The 18,015-nt window shown below is 38.3% G+C and overlaps 1 long non-coding RNA gene across 1 annotated transcript in view; it reads left to right on the forward strand.

The window, feature by feature from the left end:
• Window positions 1–8,931: 8,931 nt before the first annotated feature.
• The window catches only part of LOC125667572 (uncharacterized), a 16,874-nt gene continuing 7,790 nt past the window's right edge, over window positions 8,932–18,015 (forward strand). The window contains exons 1-2 of the long non-coding RNA XR_008797830.1: window positions 8,932–8,995; window positions 13,137–13,330. This is a non-coding gene — a long non-coding RNA (uncharacterized LOC125667572). The remainder of the gene's footprint in view (window positions 8,996–13,136; window positions 13,331–18,015) is intronic.

The following is an 18,015-nucleotide window of genomic DNA, read 5'->3' on the forward strand; positions in this document are numbered from 1 at the left end:
GGCGCTTATGGTCATTGAGCAGGGAGGGATCTTTATCGTGCCACTCCTGCTGTGACACGGGACCTCGGTTTATGCAGTCTCATCCGAAGGACCGCCCCATTTAGTCGCCTCTTTCGACAAGCAAGGGGTACTGAGGATCTATTCTAACCCTGATCACCACGGGATATCTGAATTTGAAGATAGCTCAAAATCGCATGCACTTGGGTAGATCAACCTAGGATTTTTACCCCGTGGCAGGCATTTTCACCTGTCAGTTCCAGGAAATAACGGGAGGGGTTAAATGCAACAGACCACACCGGTATTCGAACCCGGGACCCCTGAATATCTAGTGGGGTGCTCTATTAACCTACACACCGGCGATCTAATTCGGCTGACACATGTAAGGACCTCAGCTATTATTGAGATTGATCAACACTTTTCACGTATCGTAGAGGTAATTCAGTAATAGTGTAATCTATTAAGTAGAAACCTCGTACTTGTAGTCCGATAATAGTATGACTGATTGGAAGAAATAGCGTACTGGTAGTCTAGTGGTAGTGTACCTGATTACGAAGGAACTATCATGACTACAGGAGATCGAAAAATAAAACACTATACACGGTTTCAATTTGTTTAAAGTTATTAAGTTAGTTGAAGTTTTGTTTTATGTTATCTATGATTTTTAAAGGGATGGTTTGAGCTGAACTTTTCTAACTATGTTTCTTTTTTCCTTTTTATTGTTTAGAAGGCTAAGAAAAAGTATTTCTAATGGTCAACAAGAATTTGAATGTCAGTTGTCAAGGTATGTGGGGGGTACAGAGCTCATGATTCATTGTTATGTAAACAAGGCGTGTGATATTTTTTGTTTACATAGAATGAATATACTGGTACAAGTTCCGTTTAAGGCATATTTTTCCTTTAAAAGTTAATTCCGAACCCAATTAAACAGCTTCTATTATTATTTGAAGACAAGCTCGTTGTTTGCAAATGAAGTTTACCCTCTCTCTCTCTCTCTCTCTCTCTCAAATCATTATCGATCATCCACATATGCTTGTCGAAGATTTATGTACCATTCATTCAACTAAGTATTACTTATTTCTATCCAATCTGTTTTGAATAATCTACACTATATTTGACGCCTACCGAGTGAAATGACTTGTTTTATCAATTTCATTAACTGTCTAGGTGCATCTACATTGCGGGGAATATTTGGTTTGTATATGTAGCCCCGATCAGAATCAACCATCGCAAAACGAGGTAAAGTTCACAATAATCATACCATTTCAGTGTCGATAAAATATATTTATTTCCGGATAACACTTCATGACTTTATTCTACCAAACCATAAAAAACTTGATATGATTGTCAATTAAGTAACAGGTGTTACTACCGTTATCTCAAAACAAGATACAAATTATTTGTGTGAAAAATGTTATCTTTATCACGATAAGTTGATATAAGCGGAAGCTCTGTCTTGTGGAGATTGGTCAATGACAGTGCGCGACAGCTCTTGATAGTCGTCCGTATCTCTGACACCTATTTTGTCGTACTCTCGTGTTTCCTCCATTTTGGTATGAGTTTGATCTGGTTGGTTATTTACATGCACTTGAATGAGATATACATTTAACTGAAATAGATATAAATCTTCATAAAGTGATGAATATGGACCTAGTCAAAACTATTATAAGTAGAGAAATCACTCAAAACCTACACATATTTTATTCTGATCATATTGTAAACCAATCGCATCGTGTCGGCTTGCCGGAAAGACCCTAGAACGCTCGATTCAACAATAATCAGAACTTATTTCTTTTGTAAGATCAAAATGAAAGGTCGATAAACGACGGGTTTACTTCATATCGTACCATATTAGGTTGTCCTTAAACGAAGAAGAAAATTGTCTTAGATCCGCCAATTTACTTTCTTTCTGCAATTTCAGGGTAGTTTATCGAAAACGAAAGCTTTCATTTTACGATGTGTACTAGTCAAGTAAGTTTCTATCATAGCTTACGGACTTCACCTCAAATATGAAACAAAATTAAAGGTGCAAGCAGTAACTTTAAAGCAAGCGTTTCGTAGTTTATTAGCAAAATTTATTAATTTATAATTATATATTTCCAGTTAAAATTGTCTATTTCAATGTTGATCCTTTTATGTAGATACAACGGTTACCTTATTTAAAACGGTGGCGTTTTGCAGTGGTATGACGCGTTATGGAATACCTTAAGAATGGGGTGCCGTAAGACCCCGGGGAATCGAGGAAAATGTCCTTGACCCAACCTAAAACAATGCCATGATGGAGACCTGGAGGTTGACTGCCGAAAATGCAGTCCAATGGTTTTTTGGGTTTGTTTTTTTAAATGGTCTGAATATCGCATTATTTATTCCCTACAAATAATAACTAAAATATTCCGATGTTTAAAGGTATTCAGTTTTTAAAAATATTTCTCTGGAATATGTAACAAAATAGATTTGATGGTTGATATCAATAATAACATACGTTATTGATTCTCAAAACATTCAAACTTATGAAGACGGGGAAGTGAACATTGACTGATTAATTGAATTTGTTGTCGATAATTTTTCACTCCTTTTGAGATGTCACCAGCTGTACGTGAAGTACCACAAATTTAGACCTATACTTAGCGCTCAGGGTCGTAGTAGTGAGGGTTCGTTAGCGTGTCAATGCCTGCCGCGATGCTGGGCCTCCGTTTTTAAGGTCATATCCAAAGGAAAGTAAAAATCAATAATAATAATTAAAAATAAATAAATAAATAATATCTAAGCAAATTAGAAAATATAAATTTCTCATTCTCCTTTTAACAACATAATTTAGATAATTATTGATCAAATTACCTCGAACGAAAATCAAACACTTCGTCTCATTTTTTTTCTTTCTATGAAGTAGGGCCTATTTTTTTCTTTTCACAAATTGAATTATACTGACCTCAGAAACTTTCTCCGGTTTTGGTTTGATTTAACAAAGTGATCTGATATTGCTTTGAATTGATGGTATGAAGTTTGTATGGTGTCCGGATAGGGCCATTTGCAAAAGCGTGACTGCACGTTAGTCTTAACACGCCGTCACGCCAACAAGCAATTTAACGCGCTTTCGCGCTCTCACGCCAATAAGCAACGCGCAAACAACCAACGCGCCTTCGCGCTCTCACGCCAACAAGCAACGCGCTTTCGCGCTCTCACGCCAACAATTAAGCAACGCGCTTTTGCGCTCTCACGCCAACAAGCAACGCGCCTTTGTGCAAACAAGCAACGTGCCTTAGCGCTCCCACGCCAACAAGCAATTTATCCTAGAAACGTCAATATAATATTGGCGGCTGACGATTTAGGACATCCCCAAATCGGGGTGTATCGACGTTTTAGGCTGTAACACGTGTACTATTTAATTGGCTGAATTTCTCAATCCGAAATCAGACTGTTCGTCCTAAATCACGTTAAAATGTAGACAATACATACATGGGTGTAATTACAGGTGTCGGTTCTACTCTTGCCAGGCTGGGGCTACTGAAGGCTTGACTCCATAACTGACCATTTTATCAATTCGTTTTATCAATTTAAACATCAGAAATAGTAATGCCAAGTAGGAGTGTCAACGAATATTAGTCCGTTAAAATGAAAATAAAAGAAAGACAACTCTGGCAAAATGAATTGGAAAGTTTTGATTAAGAGTTTTCTCTCTTTAGTTATGATCCTTAGATATTAGTGATTGGTCCTCTCGCGTACTTTTATACACATTGAAACGCCATGGTGGGGGCCCGGAGGTTCCCAAAAGAAATGCAGAGTAATTATCTTTTAATATCGCATTATCCATTCCCTGGTTTACTCAAAAATAGCGAAAAGTTTTAATAAAATGCAGTTCTCCGTATTGTGTAAAAATGCAACATGATAAAATTGATGTTTGAATTTAATATTAACATATTGTATTGATTTTCTATAAGCATTCAAACTTAGGAAGACGGGAAAGTGAAAACAAATGCATGAAAACAAAAATGAAATTACATCTAAGCAAACTATGAAAAAAAAAAATTCATTTCCCTTGTAGCAGCATACTTCATTTTATAATTATTGATTAGTTGATTATTTCATTGAATTACCTCGATACAAATACAAACACTCTGACTCACTTTAAAGGTCAAGTACGATGGTTTTCCAAAAACTTGAGTTTTATACAGAAAAATGTCTGTCGTACACTTATGGATTAATTTCCATGGCAATTTTGATAAAAATCACTTGGCGTGAATTACACGGCGCTATCAAACTTTTACCTGTGCAATCGATAAATGTGTTGTGACGTGAGTTATCGCTCGTAGCTTATGACGTCATCTGAGACAACTTTCGATTGCATTGATAGGCTTGTTTACATCTATTATAGAAAAGTCTTGCATTTAAGGTACAGTGCGCTGCTTTGAACTGCAATGTGAAATCGGGACAGGGATTAAGTATGTTTCTTTCCCCAAAAGACCCTAAATTTCGAAGAATTTGGACACTGAAACTGAAAAGAGGCACTGAGATTTGTGACAAGCCACAAGGATCAGTGAGCGACACTTTAATATTAACGAGGATTAAGTTTCCATCAACCCTGACGTATCATCCTGTTTGACTCCAAACAAAGTGCAACGTGATTAACTGGACATTCTACAAAACAAGTGGAGGGATGTATTTTAATTATAAAAAAGTTCAACCTCAAAAGGGGGGATGCAATCCACCCCTCTCTACATCCACCACTGAATGCTTTAATGCGACATTGTATGCATTGCGTTTGCGATAGAACATAAAAGTTAATGTCACCCATTACCTAGTTTAAATTGATTTTATTAAATGAAATATCTTTCGAATCATACTGTATTTATAACAGACTCATCACTTCATTTCTTCACTATACTATTTTGAAAAAATAAAATATAGTAAAACTGGAAATTAATTCAATTTTAAAAACCCATTTTGATAAAACCTTATTTATTGCGAGGTCAGTCCAATTTCCAAAGCTTTTTTCCCCCAAGATCATTATGCAAACAAGTACAAGTTTTTCCTTTTCCTAATTGCTTTTAAGTGCTATATTAATTAATATATCATGGATCATTAAGGCAAAATTTCACAAGTTTGTGCCGTAATATTTCAATTTCGCATTTGACGTGTGTTGTGAAGAAAGTGCATGCACTAATAGGCCTAATTTACATTTTATGATATTGTATCTACATGTAGATGTTTTAACAAGGAGGGGGGGGGGATACAAATAACATTTTGCACAATAAGTTGTTTTTTTTTGTTTTTTTGTTTTGTTTTTTTTTTCAAAAAGGCATTTTTCAATTAAATATATATCTAGCTAAACACAGGTCCGAGATCAACATTAGAGTGTGATATTGTTTATATCATATACCTAAAACACAACAAGTTGATAAACATTTTTTGAAAAATTGGGGGGGGGGGGGGATTGGCCCAAACATAAATACATGGTATACTATATACAACGATATTTGACTACTTTATTCCTTCAGTGAGTTTACTTTAATGGTTATGTTTCCAGTACTATTGGCATTGTGAAACATGCTAAAGTCTGGGTTTTGTAGCTTTATTCCACTGCTGGTCACAATAATTGGATGATTAATCATGGACATCCCTTCATGTGGTCTAGAATCTGGACGTTTCAATTAACTGAACTGCTTGGCTGAGAAACTCGTCATATCTATCGTTGTGCTGTTCATGTACATGTATATACTATTAAGCAGCTCCTAGGGGCCTGCCAATGAATACTAAAATTGGAAAATAAGTGAATTATTTTTATTTCTTTTTTCGGATTTACCAAACTCGCCCGTTTTCATTATTTCATATAATTTGTAAGAGTTGTAGAACTTTGTTGACGTGGCGTCATCGTATGAACGGGAATGTTTACAGATCTGATGCTGCTATTTATTTGCTTAGGGAATGTTACCTTATACTGAAGTAAGTTTTTTTTACCGTTTCCCATCTGTTTAGCATCTATAAGTCGTTGAAAAACGTTGGAAGATATTGGTTCTGCTTTTCTCGTTTTATTGCCAAGCCCTCGGGATTTTAGGTTTCAGAAATCGTTTTAAAGAAGTTTTCTACATCAAAATTACCGTAAATTATCATTTTGATCTCCATTAGGAACGGGAATTTCTATTAATGCTTAAGTATCACCCTCCATAATCCTTCTACTGTTTTCTGTCGCCTAGAACGTTGCTTGTTTTTAAATGAAGTTAAACGTGCTATTGTTCTAAATAAACAATTGTTACTTGGGTTACCCCCCTTTGCTTAGATACTCGCTACAATTTAGCGCTGTTTTTGAAAACGTTTTTATTTAATTTTTCTGCTTAAATTGAATTTTGTCGTGGATAAAAGTATTATATTTGAAAAAAAAATTGTGTCTAACATCATTTTTTCATGTAGTTATGTTAGATTTCAAAAGATTAAAGAAGAAATGGCCATTTGAAATTTGAGGGCGAGACAGCCCCTTGACAACGGGCCGAGACAGAGATATCTCGGCCCTTAGGGCGAGACAGCCCTACCTACTTGCAGCTGTCTCACCCTAGCCAAGATAGGTGTATCAGGGCTGATACACTACTAGGTATATGATATATTACTATCTGATGGTTTCGAAACGGGTGCAGGTACAAACATAAAAGGTTGAATCCCTAAACTCAAGTGTATCTACGGTATTTCACCGTCACTATCCACGGTGTTGCTAAAAGTGGCAATTTCTCACAGAAATTAAAACAATGATATACAAGCGTAAACAACTACAATTGTCTCAAATGACGTAATAAGAAAGGGCGACAATTCCTTCATTCGTTTCTATAAACAACGATTTTTGAATAGGTATTTTGCGCATTTACCTGGATTTTAAAAAAAAAAAAAAGCACATCAATAAACTTTTCAAAACGGGTTTTAATGAATTATAAACTTTATTTTCAAATATATTTTTATTACACTTGACCTTTAAAGTAAGGAAATTCCAATTTAAACAAGAAAAAAAAAAAAAAAGAAGAAATTTCTCCGTTTGTGATGTTGCGTGAAGGTCATTATGTCACTTACAAAACCTGAATAGATCACTCGCTTGATCGCGTGTTGCTGCTCATCAGTGGCGGATCTAGAGGGGCGGGGAATAACGGACCAGGGGTTTAACCCCCCCCCCCTCCTTTTGGTTGATTTTAAAAAGCAGATATTGTTTTTAAAAGGAAACTTCATTGGCGGAAAACGTGCAATATAGTGTCGCGTCCCTCCCTTGGTAAATGTTTCGGATCCGCCCCTGTATAGGAGGGGGGGGGGGTAATCCTTTAACTGAAAATATTCTGATACACAACGGGGGGGGGGGGGGGGGGGGATGTTAAAATGTGGAGGGAATTTTCACAGGTAAAACTGCACGCTAGTCAATGAAACTTTGATTTTTTTTATAATTTTGTTTCACTGCAAGAGAATTTACGATGGCGAACGTAGAAGGCACGATAATTGCATCTCAACCCCCTATGGTTCAATATTTCAGACACATTTTTTTTTTCTTTTGTCATTTCGGGGTCTTCTATTTTCTCTCACTTTGTTTGGTACAAAAAGTTCTTTAAAAATCTTTATCTTATATCTTGAAAGCAATAACAACTTCTCGGGTCTTTCCGGAAAGGCCAGGAACATGAATTTTCTGTCGAGAATTTTTCACTTCTTTTGAGATGTCATCAGCTGTACGTGAAGTACCACAAATTTAGACCTATACTTAGCGCTCAGGGTCGTAGCAGTGAGGGTTCGTTAGTGTGTCAATGCCTGCCGCGACGTGGGACCTCCGTTTTTAAGGTCACTTCCCAAAAGAAAGTAAAAATGAATAAAAAAAAAAAAAAAAAAATAATATCGAGGCAATTAGAAAATAAAAATATCTCATTCTACTTTTAGCAACATAATTTAGATAATTATTGATCAAATTACCTCGAACGAAAATCAAACAGTCCGTCTCAATTTTCTGTATGACATCTTTTTTTCCCCCACAAATTGAGTTAAATACTGACCTCAGAAACTTTCTCGGGTTTTAGTTTGACCTTTTTAAATGATTTGATGATGCTTTGAATTGATAGTATGAAAAACAAAAGGGATCTATAAAAGATGAACAATGAAAACTCTGTGTATTCATTTGTGCTGTTGTGTAAAGGTCGCTACGCCACTTGATTATATTTCTATACAAAAAAGTGAATGAATTACTCTCTCGATCGCATATTGTTGTACAACAGTGGCGGATCTAGCGGGACGGGGTGGAGGGGGGGGGGGAGTAGCGGGGCTTGATTAAAAAAAAAACCCCATATCAATTTTGTTTATAGGCATGCACCTATTGTTGTTTTTTTAAATAGTCCATTTTTGCCATTTTGGGATCTTCACGTTTACAGGGGAGGGGGTAGGGGGGGGGGGTAGGAGAAAAAGGTACACACTTGGATCGCATCTCTCTCATTTAAAAAAAAAGGTCCAAATCCGCTATTGTAGAAATGAAAATATATTGAAGTTTACATATATATAGGAGCAAACCTGAAATCATGTTGCACAATGGCGTCACGCCATGGGTGAGTAAAAATGGGGGAGGAGTGTCAAGAATGAAAATGTACGCTGACATTTTTTTTCAATTTATATTTAGATGTTATAGCCTATAAAAGTTAGATTTTTTAGAATTTACGTTTGCGGATCTAAAAGATACGGGAGTACGTGTACCCCTAGCCCCTTTGGTTATGGTAGTTGGGGGAGGGGCACATAAAAAGATCTCCCCTTCCTTCTCTTTGGTTGCAAATTTTTTTTGATCCGCCACCAACAAACAAAAAAAAAATCTTGAAAGGAACTTTTCGGGTCATTCCGTAAACTCGGGAATATGAATGTGTTGCATTTCGCTTGCCGGAAAGGCCCGAGAATGTGCGATTGCTAAAAGAGTTGTCTTTCTTGATGAAGCAGAAGACACTTGCAGCGGAAATGAAGATGGATGCCGAATCAGCGTGATCAGACAGAAAGCTTATATTTGCAGGTACTTAGCGAAAATGACTGTCGGGTACAGTACTATTACATGTAGGTACCATTTATTTAGATTCCTCTGGTTATTTGGTTTTGCCTGAGTTGCATGAAAGAAATATTCAGGACAGACGGGTTTTTCAAATTTCATGGGTGTTGCTAAAACGCGGAACAGAAAATGGAACGGAAAATATTGTATGCAGCGATGTTATGAGGGGTCACCTGTGAATGGATGAAATTGACTGGTTTGAAGAAATATTTACCGTTCAGCATTTTTATTACTTAAATAGAAAAAGAAAACTTTAAAACAAATTAATCATTAAAGCCAGCCCAAAATATTCACAGCCTCATATCAGAGGAAAGAGTAAATTCGGACGGTTGAATGCCATCCATGTCAGACCATCCGGTGTTAGGTTTATTCGTCACACAGTTGATCCGTCCATAGATGATCCGTCCCTTGGTAAACTGTATGTTTGTATAATTGTATAAGGGGCAGTCGAGCAATGCATCTGTTGTTTCAAGTGCGATAATCAATGTTGACGGTGCTACCGTTTGAGCGAGCCCAGAGCTCTACGTAGGTATGTACATATTTTGTAATGTTCATGCTTTGGTCAGGTTTAATTTTAACAATATCTATTTGCCAAATACTCAGTACATGAATGAAATTAGGCAACAGAAACAGCCCATTCTAGTTTTCTCCCATGGTTTTATATCAAATCATTAAAGCATAAAACTTTTATGTGAATGGGATTGAAATATTTTATACCTATACATTTTACTTCTGCCGCCTTCACTGTGACTTACTTAACCTTTGATGCGCGACTTGTTCATATATTTACCGATTGTGTACTGTTAACAGACTTACCTTTTATTACATCACAACGAAGGAACGATGTAAATAAAGTGAGTCACTGCGCACACAGATTTTTTTCATTATTTTTTCTTAATATTTTTACTTTGTTTCAATTTTATATTTTTTTAAAGAGCTATGAGACTTGAATATACTGATATTTCGCCTCCTGTACCACGGTACATACCGGGACCAGAAAAATACTGATACTACCGCACACTTCTATTTGTTATAAACAGTACGCCTAATGGTGCACTGAATTTTCGAGCTAGGAGACCACAGGATTAGGATAATAACCAACGCAAGTTCACAATCACAGTCCAAGGTGTGACTTTGCGAGATCTCAGCCATTTCCCCGATTGCCCGTCATTACACTGACTATACAGAAGCCCATCACTACACTAACTACACAGAGGGCCATCACTACACTAACTACACAGAGGTCCATCACTACACTAATCACACAGAGGTCCATCACTACACTAATTACACAGAGGCCCATCACTACACTAACTACACAGAGGTCCATCACTACACTAACTATACAGAGATCCACCACTACACTAACTACACAGAGGTCCATCACTACACTAACTACACAGAGGTCCATCACTACACTAACAATACAGAGGTCCATCACTACACTATCTATACAGAGGTCCATCACTAGACTAACAATACAGAGGCCCATCACTACACTAACTACACAGAGGTCCATCACTACACTAACTACACAGAGGTCCATCACTACACTAACTGTACAGAGGCCCACCACTACACTAACTGTACAGAGGCCCATCACTACAGTAACTGTACAGAGCATAATCATCACAATTCTCAGTCACTTTACACAAAACACACATAATAAATAACGATGATCACATGGCATGTCTCTAAAATAAAACTTTATTCTCAAAATTACCGGCTCATTGTACCTCATGTATCAATAATGGTTTGAGAGAATAAACTGAACTGATCCAGGCAAGATCCAATCAGAAATAATTATATGCATAAGTGACGGTCTGTATACGCTACACTTCGAGGGATCAAGACAGTCTATGCAAAAGTCTTTGTCAGACCGATAAACCTAATGTAACCAAGCAAAACACGTAAAAATGCAAAACCAAGGAAATCTTATTTATTATACTAATAATACTCTACCAGGGATCCCTCCCGCATAACACTTTAGACAGTCCATGCGGTTTTAATCACATTTACGGATTTGGATTTGTGTGATATTTGTTACTTAAAACAAACATTTAAATGACTCTGCGTCAAAACAGTAAAGCTCAAAACCGGACACTGAGACATCCGACATTCCGGTCCGGTGCAAAAAATGACGCATCGGACCTGAGGCACTGTACATCGGTCAGATCCGACAGTCCGATGTATTTCACAGACAGGATCAAGAATGATAGTCTTTGACTTTGTGGACACAACGTCTCCGAAACCAATCAATGGATTTTGTTCAAATTTTGTAGGATTGTTTAATGTTAGTCACCATATGTAACTGATCATATTTCGCTGCTCTTTTCATTTGATCAATTTTACAGGAGTTATGGGACTTTTGTGCTAATCAACTTTTTGCGTCGGCTAGGGACATATGGTTATGAGTAGCAATCTCGTTTGATTAAATAGAGTAAATTTGAAAGTATTCATTTTCAAAATATTTATAGGTTATAGACTTTGTATGGGAAAATATGACAACCAAGTTTTTTTGGCGCATAGACGGACCGAGCTTGCGAGGTCCGTTCGCGACAAAAAACGAGGTCGTCATATTTCCCATACAAAGTGTATAAGGACTGTTCCAGAAATGATCAAATGGGAGGGTCGGGCGGCAAACAATATTTTTTTGTGTGGGTGGTCGTATTTTTTCATATTTTAATTGGTCCGTGGTTGGACTGTTAAAAAATTATTTATTATGGGTTGTGGGTAGTTTCTATTGTTTTATTTTGTGCCACGTGGGTGTTGAGTTTTCAGAATATTTTTATTGTCGCTCTTGTCGTGTTGGTTACAAAACGTCGGGGGAAAATTGAAAACGTGCTCTCGAAATGCTGCTTTCGAAATCGGAAATCGGAAGTAACATAGAACTATTCAAGTTGTCGCTCTTTGCAGTGCATAACTTTCCATTACGGCACTCTTCAAATTAGAGGCGCGTTTAGTAGGGTCCCTTTGGACGTGATGGCGGCGAACTCTGTTCTGTAGATTATTACAGTTTACAGTGCATCGGTTTTGGGAATATTGTGAAACCAATAGGTATTCCGTTTTCTAATAAAAATAGGCAAACCTTAGTTGATTTATACGAGGGTACCGATGCGTTATATTTATCAGTCGGTGTGATGGTGATTTAGAGGCCTCCGGGCGCGGGCTCCATTAGAAGACGAACGATTCGTGGAAAAACATATCCATACCCATTTCATAATAATAGCATCGTTTGGACTCTCAATCTTTCCAACATTCCCGCCATAGATGCCTTTGATTGTTGATGTGACATCATTTCTTCAGAACTACTGTGATACAATGTCGCACAGGCATTACCGCGTCATTGACTAGAATGTTTGTCCCGAAAACCTCGCGAGATTTTTACCGTTTTCATTTTTAAAAATATTTTTGTGGTGGGTCTGGTTAGTTTTTTTTTTATTAGATGGGTCATTGTAAAATGAGTTTATTAATTTGATGGGTCATGAGGTAATTTTTTATTTTTTTTATGGGTGCTTGGTATATACAAAAGGTGCCTCCCGACCCCCCCATGTATTTATTTCTGGAATAGCCCTAACCTTTTTATTATATACTTTCAATTTCATTTAGAAACTAACAATAATTTTATTTTTAACAATAACTTTATCGGTTTAACTGAGTAAAAGATGAAAAACACGAAAAATTTGAAAGTTAACTGCGTAAAAATTTGATTGTGACGTAACGTTTGCGGGCCGGAATGTTTCCGGGCATATATCGTGTGATATATGCCCGCAAACTTTTAAAGAAAAAAGAAGAGATGAAATTGAAAGTATATAATAATGTTGTATATTATCCTCCAGTTCATATCTCTCTAGTGTAGCAGTCCTCCTTAAATCTCATTGATGCATCTGTCAGCTGTATGATGAAGTTGCATTCGCGTAACAACAGTTGTCTCATTTAAACAATTTCCATATTCGCTTACAATTCAAATCTAATCAGAAAGGTATGAAAAAGAAGTCATCTAAATTACGGAAATATTTGATTCTTCCCGGCATGATTTGTGAAAGTGTTTTTGTCTTTCTTAATGAAAATTGTAATTCTCTCAGACAAGTGTCAATGTTTTTTTCAGAAGCCCGTCCAGGTAGAGGGAATCTGCCGCTTGACCAGTATCACTGATCGGGTCAGTGGTTATCCCCAGTACCTCAAGGTCACTATCACAGAGGAGTTCCCTCATAGCATCACTATTCCAGGTGAACTCCATCCCTATAGTATGATGACAGGTTTACTCCAGATACCCCAGGACTACAGCTGTTTTCTTATTTAGTAAGTGTGTATGTGTTAAGAAAATTGTATTCTATTCCATCATTTTAATTTTTTAGATGTTCTTATGAAAGGTTGTTTTGTCAGCTGGAAGAACTTTTCACCCTTATATTTGCATTACTCACCAACCCCCAAGTATCAAGGACTATTGTACATGTCATCACTCACCCACCCCCAAGTACCAAGGACTATTGTACATGTCATGACTCACCCTACCTCGAGTACAGGAGGTTATTGTACATGTAATCATTTACCCACCCCCGAGTACAAGGGTTATTGTACATGTCATCACTCATCCACCCCCGAGTACTGGGTTTATTGTACATGTCATTACTCACCCACCCCCGAATACAGGGGTTATTCTACATGTCATCACTCTCCCACCCCCGAGTACAGGGGGTTATTGTACATGTATGTCATCACTCACCCACCCCCAAGTACAGGGGTTATTGTACATGACATCATTCACCCACCCCTGAGTACAGGGGGTTATTGTACATGTCATCACTCACCCACCACCGAGTACAGGGGTTATTGTACATGTCATCACCCACCCACCCCCGAGTACAGGGGGTTATTATACCCCCCGCAACAAGTTGTGGGGAGGTATACTGGAATCGGGTTGTATGTCTGTCCGTCCGTCCGTCTGTAGACGCAATGGTTTCCGGGCTCTAAAGTGTTATCCTTTCCACCTAACGTCACCATATCATACATATGGACTACACATGGGATGAAGATGTTCCCTATCGATTTTGGAGTCAAAAGGTCAAAGGTCAAGCGCACTGGACATCGAAGTAGCAATATGGTTTCCGGGCTCTAAAGCGTTATCCTTTCCAGCTACAGTCACCATATCATACATATGGACTACCCATGGGATGAAGATGTTCCCTATTGATTTTGGGGTCAAAAGGTCAAAGGTCAAGCGCACTGGACATCGAAGTAGCAATATGGTTTCCGGGCTCTAAAGCGTTATCCTTTCCACCTACAGTCACCATATCATACATATGGACTACCCATGGGATGAAGATGTTCCCTATCGATTTTGGGGTCAAAAGGTCAAAGGTCAAGCACACTGGACATTGTAGTAGCATAATGGTTTCCGGGCTCTAAAGTGTTATCCTTTCCACCCACAGTCACCATATCATACATATGGACTACCCATGGGATGAAGATGTTCCCTATTGATTTTGGGGTCAAAGGTCACGCGCACTGGACATCGAAGTAGCAATATGGGTCGGATTGTTATGCCATCAGCGATTTTTTTCCTTATATAACTGGTACCGATAAACGGTACCATTCCCAATGCCAAAAACTGTTGATTTTTCCCAATTTTGAGACTAAAAATTCCCAACTTTCTTTCCGAAAAATAGACCGCTGACATCGTAATTTACTTAGTCTGAAACGATATACAAGTTAAGTAAAATGTTCACTTCTGGTATTAAATCGAAAGTACAGATCATGGCAGTGCGCATGTTTTGTAGAGCTACAGCGATTCTAAAACAATCCAACAGCAAATATTACCGTAAAAAGTTTGTAAAGAGATGAATAGTTCTTGTTTTGTTCTCTTTTTTTCTTTTCTTTTATTTAATATCATTTGCTGAAACATTTGTAGAAAATTCCCAATTTGTTCGATTTTGACGCTATTTTTCCCAATTGAATGGGTACCGGTACCAGTACCAGTGGGTAGAAAAAAATCGCTGGGGCCCATTTGTGTTTTACACTCAGAAAAGAGGTAGTTTATACCTATTACCAACACCCTTTGGGAGATTGGGGTAAGCGGGGGGTATTCTTAGTGAGCATTGCTCACAGTACCTCTTGTTGTACATGTCACCACACCCACCCCCAAGTACAGGAGGTTATTGTATATATATGTCATCAATCACCCATCCCCGAGTACAGGGGTTATTGTACATGTCATCACTCACCTACCCCCGAGTACAGGGGGTTATTATACATGTCATCACTCACACACCCCGAGTACAGGGGGTTATTGTACATGTCATCACTCACCCACCCTGAGTACAGGGGGTTATTGTACATGTCATCACTCACCCACCCCAAGTACAGGGGGTTATTGTACATGACATCACTCACCCACCCCTGAGTACAGGGGGTTATTGTACATATCATCACTCACCCACCACCGAGTACAGGGGTTATTGTACATGTCATCACCCACCCACCCCCGAGTACAGGGGGTTATTGTACATGTCATCACTCACCCACCCTGAGTACAGGGGGTTATTGTACATGTCATCACTCACCCACCCCAAGTACAGGGGGTTATTGTACATGACATCACTCACCCACCCCTGAGTACAGGGGGTTATTGTACATATCATCACTCACCCACCACCGAGTACAGGGGTTATTGTACATGTCATCACCCACCCACCCCCGAGTACAGGGGGTTATTATACCCCCCGCAACAAGTTGTGGGGGGGGGGGGTATACTGGAATCGGGTTGTCTGTCTGTCCGTCCGTCCGTCTGTAGACGCAATGGTTTCCGGGCTCTAAAGTGTTATCCTTTCCACCTAACGTCACCATATCATACATATGGACTACACATGGGATGAAGATGTTCCCTATCGATTTTGGAGTCAAAAGGTCAAAGGTCAAGCGCACTGGACATCGAAGTAGCAATATGGTTTCCGGGCTATAAAGCGTTATCCTTTCCACCTACCGTCACCATATCATACATATGGACTACCCATGGGATGAAGATGTTCCCTATTGATTTTGGGGTCAAAGGTCAAGCGCACTGGACATCAAAGTAGCAATATGGTTTCCGGGCTCTAAAGCGTTATCCTTTCCAGCTACAGTCACCATATCATACATATGGACTACCCATGGGATGAAGGTGTTCCCTATTGATTTTGGGGTCAAAGGTCACGCGCACTGGACATCGAAGTAGCAATATGGGTTGGATTGTTATGCCATTTGTTTTTTACACTCAGAAAAGAGGTAGTTTATACCTATTACCAACACCCTTTGGGAGATTGGGGTAAGTGGGGGGTATTCTTAGTGAGTATTGCTCACAGTACCTCTTGTTGTACATGTCACCACACCCACCCCCAAGTACAGGGGGTTATTGTATATATATGTCATCAATCACCCATCCCCGAGTACAGGGGGTTATTGTACATGTCATCACTCACCCATCCCCGAGTACAGGAATTATTGTACGTCATCAATCACACACCCCCGAGTACAGGAGGTTATTGTACATGTCATCACTCACCCACCACGAGTACAGGGGGTTATTGTAAATGTCATCACTCACCTACCCCTGAGTACAGGGGTTATTGTACATGTCATCACTCACCTATATATACATTAGGATTTTATTCACATGGTTTCTTTGGATCTGAGGGCAAGAGGAATTTCTGGGCGCTTTAGTAAGTAAAGCTGTTGAGATTCATTAAATTTAATATGGCTCCAGAGAAAAGACACTACACTTGTGAATGCTTGGTACTGCAAATTGTCGAGGTACGTTTGATTAGGCCTTCCAGTTGACAGTTGATTCCTTGTCGATGATAATAGACTTCATGTGGACATCTCTTTGTTTTTTGATCGTAATTCTTGAGAAAATTTTATTTCTAGTTATTGATCGAGTTGACATTTTTATGACCGTTAATTTGCATTATCACAGTGGGGGCAATATCATTTTAATTTTGGTATAAAAGAAATTCTAAATCAAATGTTATTCTGAATAACAAGTTATATGTACTTTTTCATGCATCAATATGCATAAACAGAAAATAGGTCATCCAAGCGGGGACAGTGTCAAAAGTAGTTTAGACCGAAAGTGCTTTATCAAACGGGCGTGTGGTGAAGTTAATGCTTTATCTCACTTGCAATATACACCACACGTATGAGATAAATATCATTATTTATGTCGTAATGCCCACATCCTCATTTAGTGTAGATTCCAGTTTGTAGACACAATGATCTCAGATGGGGCTACAGAAATATGGACATACAAAGACTCATGTGACCAGTAAGGTCCATCAATTCTCTGTGATAAATCTTCTTAAGAACCACAATGGTTATTGGTATACATAGTAATATCACTAAACATGCATCCTCATGAAGTGTACATTCAAGTTTGTTCATACCAGGACTCCTGAGGTCAGGGTGAAGTCACAGAGGGAAAATGTTTTCTTCCAAGATAAATTTTCTATTTAGGAACAACCAATTTAAATTCATTTTACAAATAGATCTGCAAGCATCATCTTGTGCATTAAATTTGTGCACAACACGACTCTTGATTTGAAGGTGGTGTCACAAATTTGTTCCCAAGACGACTCTTGGGTTCAAGGTGGGATCACAAATTTGTTCAGACCACGACTCTCATCTTCAAGGTAGTGTCATAAGTTTGTTCACAACACGACTCTTGGGTTGAAGGTGGGATCTCAAATTTGTTCACAAGTGTGTTCACAACACAACTCTCCGGTTTAAGGTGAGGTCACACGTGTGTTCACAGCATGACTCTCGGGTTCAAGATGGGGTCACAAGGAGGAATACAGAGATTTGGGATTTTTATGTTAATGGAATAACACTGTAACTGAGATGAGCATCCTCATTCATTGTAGATTACAGTTATTTCATGTTAAGATGACCTCTCATTCATTGTAGATTACAGTTCTTTCATGTTAAGATGACCCCTCATTCATTGTAGATTACAG

Source organism: Ostrea edulis, chromosome 8, assembly GCF_947568905.1.
Source record: "Ostrea edulis chromosome 8, xbOstEdul1.1, whole genome shotgun sequence".
NCBI lineage: Eukaryota > Metazoa > Mollusca > Bivalvia > Ostreida > Ostreidae > Ostrea > Ostrea edulis.